The sequence below is a fragment of the Gnatocerus cornutus genome, unplaced genomic scaffold (genome assembly GCF_029298725.1).
Source record: "Gnatocerus cornutus isolate USDA-ARS CGAHR unplaced genomic scaffold, icGnaCorn1.1 ctg00000265.1, whole genome shotgun sequence".
In the NCBI taxonomy this organism is placed as follows: domain Eukaryota; kingdom Metazoa; phylum Arthropoda; class Insecta; order Coleoptera; family Tenebrionidae; genus Gnatocerus; species Gnatocerus cornutus.
The window spans coordinates 32,553-40,690 of record NW_028275584.1 but is presented as its reverse complement, the minus strand read 5'-3'; positions in this window follow the sequence as shown (position 1 = coordinate 40,690).

The window sequence follows — 8,138 nt, the reverse complement described above, 5'->3', positions numbered from 1 at the left end:
CCGAATAACAAAGCCCCGGGAAATGACGGCATTGAAAACAGAATACTGAAAAATCTTACAGCGAAAGCTGTAAAACAACTAACGAATATAATAAATGCCATGCTTAATCTTTGTATCTTCCCGGAAAAACTTAAAGTAGCAGATGTCATCCCCATTTTGAAACCGGGGAAAAACCCCAATGCACCAAACGCATACAGACCAATTAGCCTTCTACCAACAATATCAAAAGTTGCGGAAAAGGTAATCCAAAAACGAATTAATAAGCACATTAAAGAAAACAAAATTTTAACCGCCAGAGCAATTTGGTTTTCGGGAACGACATAATACCACACAGCAAGTCCTCAGACTAATAAATGACATAACCAATAATTACAACACGAAAAGCATAACAGCAATGACATGTCTTGATATTGAAAAAGCATTTGATAAAGTCTGGACAAAAGGACTAATTTACAAAATGATTCAATTGAAGTTCCCGACGCACATTACTAAATTAATAAACTCGTACTTAACAGAGAGAAAGTTCAGAGTAAAGGTAGAAGGCGAAAAGTCGGAAATGAAATCAATAAATGCGGGAGTCCCACAAGGCTCAGTGCTTGGGCCAATACTATTTAATATTTACATTCATGACATCACTAAATTCGCACAAACCAATTTAGCTTTGTACGCGGACGACACCGCCATCTACGCTAAGTCTCATTCGGGTCAGGTCGCACTCAAACAAGTTCAGATCCACATTAATCAACTCGAGAAATTCTACGCGAAATGGAAGATTAAACTCAACGCGGACAAAACGGAAACGGTCATTTTTGCAAAAAGATTCACCGGGCTAAAGATCAATAAAAAACTAAAGGTAGGGGACAGTGAAATTGAAATTAAGAACTCTGTGAAATATCTAGGAGTCACCCTAGACAAAAAGGCTAAACCTAAATGAACACATAAAGAAAACGAGACAAAAAGGTGAAGCCGTCCTCAAGCAATTGTACCCATTGTTGGTCAAAAACAACTATCTAAACACGAAAAAATAAGTTGCTTCTGTACAAATGCATCTTACGCCCCATCATAACATACGCAGCGCCCATCTACCGGCACAAACCACACACTCCACTAATTCCTTTGCAAAGATTTCAAAATAAATGCTTAAGACTTGCCCTTAACGCAGACAGATACACTCCGCTCCGTCAACTTCATCAGGACGCGAATCTTCCACTCTACACCATGTACATCCATTCCCTTTCCGATAAATTCTACGAGAAGCAGGTGCGGCACGTACCTCTTCTCAAACAATCCCTCAAACACCCAGCAGGAACTCACAAGTTCCCGCACTCGGGTGTCCCCAATCTAGACCGGATAATCCGCTGAATTTTGTTACAGGCAAAAGGCAGCGGAAGAAGAACCGTAAACGGCAATCGACCAGCCACTGACCATATCGGAACAGGAGTCCAGGAGCCCCCTGGAACATCAATCCGAGGATCAGGAGTCCCCGGAGCCCCCTGAAACCTCACCACTAGACCATACCGAACCAGGAGCCCAGGAGCTCCCTGGAAACAGAAACCGGACCGGAAGTCCAAGACCTCTTTGAGGTCAACACTGTAAATAGTTTTTTTAAATATCCTTTGTACATAGTAGATAATAAGGTTAGGGTTTTTACTAAAATTTCATTTTCCCTAAATTAAGGTAACCGATAAGTAGGCTAAACACCACAAATGTATGCAACCAAGGTTGCCGGTGAGCCATAAAATAAATGTAATATCTTAGATTGTATAATAAATGTAGGCTAGGTTAAGGCATCAGCGCCACACATTAGCATAAGTTTAATCTTAAGTGTGATATGTATTATCTTAGTGATTGCATGCGTAACTTCAACCGAATAAAAATCCTGTTGAATTTGAATTTGAATTTGGTTCTCGTCCGATCACCGAAGTCAAGCAACGTCGGGCGCGGTCAGTACTTGGATGGGTGACCGCTTGGGAACACCGCGTGCCGTTGTCTCTACTCTTTTCTTTTTTTATTAACATTTCTGATGTCAAACTTTTTTAAATATATTTTTCACTATTTATATTTTCTCTCAGGAACTTATATAGTATGAAGACGAAAATTTTTAATTCGTTCGAGTTGAATTTGTGGTTCTGAAAAGAACCGATTTTTTTTCTTTTTTTTCCAACCAACTTCCAAGCTGCTCGAGGAGGATTTATTTTGAACTGGTGTATTTGGTGACGGCCTTGGTTCCTCAGAACGGCGTGCTTCGCCAATTCACCGGGCAAAAGAAGACGCACCGCCGTCTGGATCTCCCTGCTGGTTATGGTCGAACGTTTGTTGTAATGAGCGAGGCGACTGGCTTCAGCAGCTATACGTTCGAAGATGTCGTTCACGAAACTGTTCATGATAGGACATAGCCTTGCTGGAGATAACCGGTATCGGGATGGACCTGCTTCAACACCTTGTAAATGTAGATGGCGTAACTCTCCTTCCTCCTGCGCTTCTTTTTCTTGTCGCTCTTCGAGATGTTCTTTTGAGCTTTTCCGGCCTTCTTGGCCGCCTTACCGCTGGTCTTGGGTGGCATTCTCTTCTAGTCGTCGAGTTAAAAAAAACGTTTAAAAACAGAAACGAGACAGACACGACGTGCACGTTACGACGAGTATACTCGATCTAAAACGCCGCACACCTAAAATCCCTCTATTTATAACGAGCGAGCGACAAACAGGCGCTCCGCCTTAGTTCGTCGTTCGACCATTGCCCTAACGAGATGGCGCTGTACCGACCATATAAATTTCTAGCCTTCGCCGCGTTCGGCATTCTTGAAGTGTTCTCTGAGTACGCATCATCGCGCTCCGTCGATGAGTACTCACAACCTTCGTCCTCGCGCCGTGAAAAGTGCAACCTCGAGTTCAAGTGCCAGTGGTGCAAGTGCCAGTGGTGCAAGCTCATCAAACCATCAAACTGCGTCATCCGGTAAGTCTGATTTTACCGGAAACAAGACCCCAACCCCACCCAACTCTCCTCCTCGGGAGAGAGCATTCTCGTTCTCTTCTAATAACTCCATAATAATGACATCCTCCCAAAATGTGTACCCCTTCAGGTACACAATCCGAAACATCCCTCAGGCTTTCTCCACACAAAAAACCTTCTACGGACTCCTCACAACGTCCCTGCTTGTCAAGGACATTTCCAAACTTGTGGTTAACTGGAACCGCACAGCGCTCCTAGTTACCACCAAAGCCCTTCCGGCAAACTTTCAATCCCATCTCTGCACTGCCACCGCCTGCCCGACCATTTCAATCGTGCAAGTGCACCGAAAGCTTTCAGCACAACCAGCCCCCCCAAATGCCCCCAAAATTCCGCAAATGTCAATCGTCATTAAAGACATCCAGGACGACATCGACAACGATGAAGTCTTAAACGCCATCCGTGACCTCCATCTCCAATGCTCTAATGTCTGGCGCATCCGTTCCAGACAGACGGGCAACTTTTGTAATCTTCTCCGTGTCCTAACAACCTCCACCTCCACAGTTGACTTCCTCCTCAAGGAAGGAATCATCCTTTTCGGTAAGCGCTATCAGTGCGAGCCTTCCAAAGCCCCCAAAAACCCGCTCCTCTTCAGTGTACCAAGTGCTTCCAGCTTGGGCACGCCGCCTCCTCCTGCCACAACAAGTTGGCCTGTCCTAAATGCCCCGAAAGCCATCCGTCCAACAAGTGTCCTTCTGACACAATCACCTGTCTCCTCTGCAAAGGAGACCACCCCGCCTGGTCACAAAAATGCCCTAAAATCAAAGACGCGGTCGTCACCTGCGACACGCCCGTCGCCCCAACCATCATCTTGCTGCCCCACCTGAGTTCGCAGACCCCGAACCCCAATGCATTTCTGTGCGTCAAACCATCACTTTGTCACCAAATGCTCTACGACCTGTTCCCGCATCAACGATCCAAAGTCGCAGAACTCGTCGAGTCTGCGTCAAAAAACCGTCCTCCGCACCAAAACCCGCATTAACCATGTGGGTCAGCGGATCTACTTCTCCTTTGAGTAGATTCGCCCCCACGTCTCGTCCCAACACCCGTTGCAATGCCTCCCATTGCGACCTCCCCCCGTCTTTCCCGGCGGGGGCCCCCTTCCTAACAGCGTGAATATCGCCACGGTTAACGTCTCCGGAATCAACAGAAAACTCAACGCCATCAAACACTTTATTGAATCAGACTCAATCAAAATCTTGTCTATCACCGAAACTCATTCCGACAACGCGATTAAAGTCAAAAATTTTTCTTGTTACCATAAACCGCCAACTAACCGTTTTCACGGCTCCGCGCTTCTTGTTTCAACGGACTTTCAATCAGTAAAACATCAACTTCCTGACAACATATCCTCTTTAGAACTCGTTGCCGCCGACGTCAAGTTAAATAATCACACTATCACCATTTTTTCGTATTATAATCAGCCTAACAACCGCGTCTCTTCTGAACTTTTTAACTATGCTTCAGATCTTCCATTTTCAATTATAATGGGCGACTTTAACGCCAGACACACTGACTTCGGAGACCACGCAACCAACCTTAACGGCAGACTTCTTTCTCAATTAATTAGCGAATTCCCTTTTTACCGTCTTAAAAACCAAAACCCCACTTTCATTTCTCATCAAGGTTGCTCCATTATTGACCACATTCTTATTTCTGAAAACCTAATTCACTTATTCGACAGCGAAACCTCAATAGGCACCACCGTAACTTCAGACCATTTTCCACTAATTGCTAATTTCTTAACTAATGGCCCTCAGCCGGCGCCGGAAATTACCAAAATCTTCAATTACAAAAACGCAAATTGGGAACTTTTCCGTGAAGAACTTAATACTACCCTTCCACTCATTACCACAGTAAATTCTCAGGTAGAAATCGACCATCAAGTAGAGTCATTAACTTCAGCCATCACTTCAGCCAAACTTAAAGCCATTAAGATTAAATCCATTCCGAAGGACAAAACCCCTCTACCTGCGCGTATTCTAAGACTAATTAAAGAAAAACGTAAAATCTACCGCGACTTTGTCAGAACCCGCGACCCCTTTCTTAAAACCCTTATCAATAAACTCAGTGCCAAAATCCGCCGCGACATCAATCAATTCAAAGAGGAAACTTGGGTCAAAACCTGCGAATCTTTAGATTACCGTGACGGTAAAGCATTTTGGTCAAAATTCAAAGCAATTTCTGGTCAACTTTCTAAACCTAATCAAAATCTAATCGAAGGCCCCAACGTTTACCACTCTTCCCAAGACAAAGCCGAGTGCTTTGCCAATCTTCTCGAACAAATCCATCAAGTCCCCGACGACCCCCATTTCAATCAACCCTTTTTCGAAAAAGTCTCTGCCAACATTCAAACCATGCGCGATATTCCACTAATCGAACCCCTTCCATATCCCCACAACGACGAGCACTTAACCGACCCAGTAACAGTTCGCGAAGTAAAATCAATCATTTTCAATTTAAAAACTACCAAAGCTCCGGGCCCCGATCAGATTAAACCTATCATTTGAAAAATTTACCAGACTCTGCTTTCTTGCATTAACCGCCATTTTTAACAATTGTTTAACTAATCTTTATTTCCAACCGCGTGGAAACTAGCGAATACGATCATGATTTTAAAACCGGGAAAACCTATTTCAGACCCTAAGTCATATCGCCCTATTTCACTACTTAATATCCTAGGCAAAATCTTTGAACGCGTTTTAACTAACAGACTTAAAATCATTCTCGAAACTCATAACTTGCTTCCGCAACAACAATTCGGCTTTAGATCAGAACGTAGCACTCAAAATCCTTTAGTAGACTTGCAAACCGACATCATCAGACACGCCAACCTTGGAGAGTGCACCGTAGGTGCCTTTTTGGACATCGAAAGAGCATTTGACAAGGTCTGGCACGACGGTCTGGTGCAAAAACTCATCAATCTCGGAATCAATCTTAAATTCACAAAGCTCATCGTCTCCTATCTCACCAACCGATCCTGCAGGATCAAATTCAACGACGCCTTTTCTAACACCTTTACACTAAAGGCCGGAGTCCCACAAGGCTCCGTCCTGTCACCTTTGTTGTACATTATATACTGCAGTGATTTTCCAATTTCAGATTCCCTCCGGACCAAAACGAGGTTGTTTGCTGACGATTCGGCAATCTGGTCTAGCCACCGGAGCGCTGAAAAGGCTTCAGACATCCTCCAGAAAGAACTTCATCGAGTCGAAAAATGGACAAACACCTGGAGAGTGAAAACCAACCCTACCAAATGTCAATCCATCTGCTTCACCTACCCCAAAGCCCAGAAACAACGTCTCAACTTAAACTCAACCACACGGCTAACTATAAACAATCAATCTCTTACTCAAACTAATTCTCTCACTTACTTAGGCATCACTTTCTCTTCTACTTGTACCCTTAACGAGGACCTGAAAAGGACGATGAAGAAAGCACGCAATCGATCAAACCTTTTGTATCGCATTCGCGGCCGGATTCGGGGTTGCAGCTCAGAAACTCTACACCACACGTACAAACTTTTCATACGCCCTATCTTTGAATACAGATCTCTGCTTTACGCCTCGCTCTCTAACCGCATGCTCTTTAAAGTTTCTTCCTTCGAACGCCACACACTTAGACTAATCTTCCGACTTGACCGCGAATTTTCATCTAACGACTTGCATGAACACACTAAAACTACTCCCATTACTGATCGATTCACTAAACTCCGCACTCGCTACATAACACGCACGCTTGCTAGTAACAATAACCCTCTTGCCATTCAAACTTTGCACACATCTTACAAGCTTCCTACTAAAAACCGCATGATCAACGCTATTCCCAAAAAACCTGCTGTCAAGCAGAAACACCTTCCCACAGCACTTCTCTCAGCATCATTCCCTAACCTACCCGCAGCTCTCCAGGAGCTGGTCGAAGACACACCCATCTCGATGAGATGAAGAGGTCCTTTCCTAGGACGAGACCACTTCCCTCCTTCTCTTTCTCTTCCAGGTTTCTCTTTCAGTTTCGAAATCCTCAGATGATCATCAGGTTACCCACGAAGAGTTCCAGGATTCCCATGAAAAGCTCAAGGATACCCACGAAGAGTCCCAGGACTTCCACAGACTCCCAGGACACCCATGAAAAGCTCCAGGAACCCCATGAAAAATCCCAGGAAACCCACGAAGAGTTCACTTTCTTCTTCTGCTTCTCTACCTTTTCAAATTTCCATTTATTAATTCCTAGTTATTTTTCAAATACATTTTGTAGTCATATTTAAGAACCAATTTTATATAAAATAAGTCTTAGTATTGTTCACTAAAATACCAGGTCCGCCGAAAAGGCCAAAAGCCTCACCAGCGGCCAAATAAACTGTAATATCTTAAGTACTCGATGTAAATACCATTACTATACTTAAATAAAATGTATTTTGACTTGACGCGTTCGGCATTTATTTCAAGCCGTACGTTTGTCAGTGCGCTTCGTGTCAGTCGCAGTAGGTGTTTTGCTGTTTATATCGTATAACAACATGTCCGGAAGAGGAAAAGGAGGTAAAGTGAAGGGAAAGGCGAAGTCTCGTTCCAGTCGTGCCGGACTTCAGTTTCCCGTCGGCAGAATTCATCGTCTTCTGCGTAAAGGAAACTACGCCGAAAGAGTGGGTGCAGGTGCTCCCGTTTATTTGGCGGCCGTAATGGAATATCTAGCCGCCGAAGTTCTCGAATTGGCAGGAAACGCCGCCAGAGATAACAAGAAAACCCGTATCATTCCGAGACATCTTCAATTGGCTATAAGGAACGACGAGGAGTTAAACAAGCTCCTTTCCGGCGTTACCATCGCCCAAGGCGGTGTCTTGCCCAACATCCAGGCGGTGTTGTTGCCCAAGAAGACCGAAAAGAAGCCTTAAATTTAATTCTTCGCCGCCGTCATCTCGAACGAAAAACAAAAACTTTTATAAAAACCATCTTCACATCGGCCCTTCTCAGGGCCAAAAATTCAACTCGAACGAATTGATTTTTTCGCCAAAATACAACAACCTATGAGAATCATGTTAAAAAGTCTTTTAGATATTTTAAAGTTAAACCGATCAATTAATTCATTATACGAGCGTAGACTGAACGGAAGATTTTCGATTACATTCAACCAAGAAA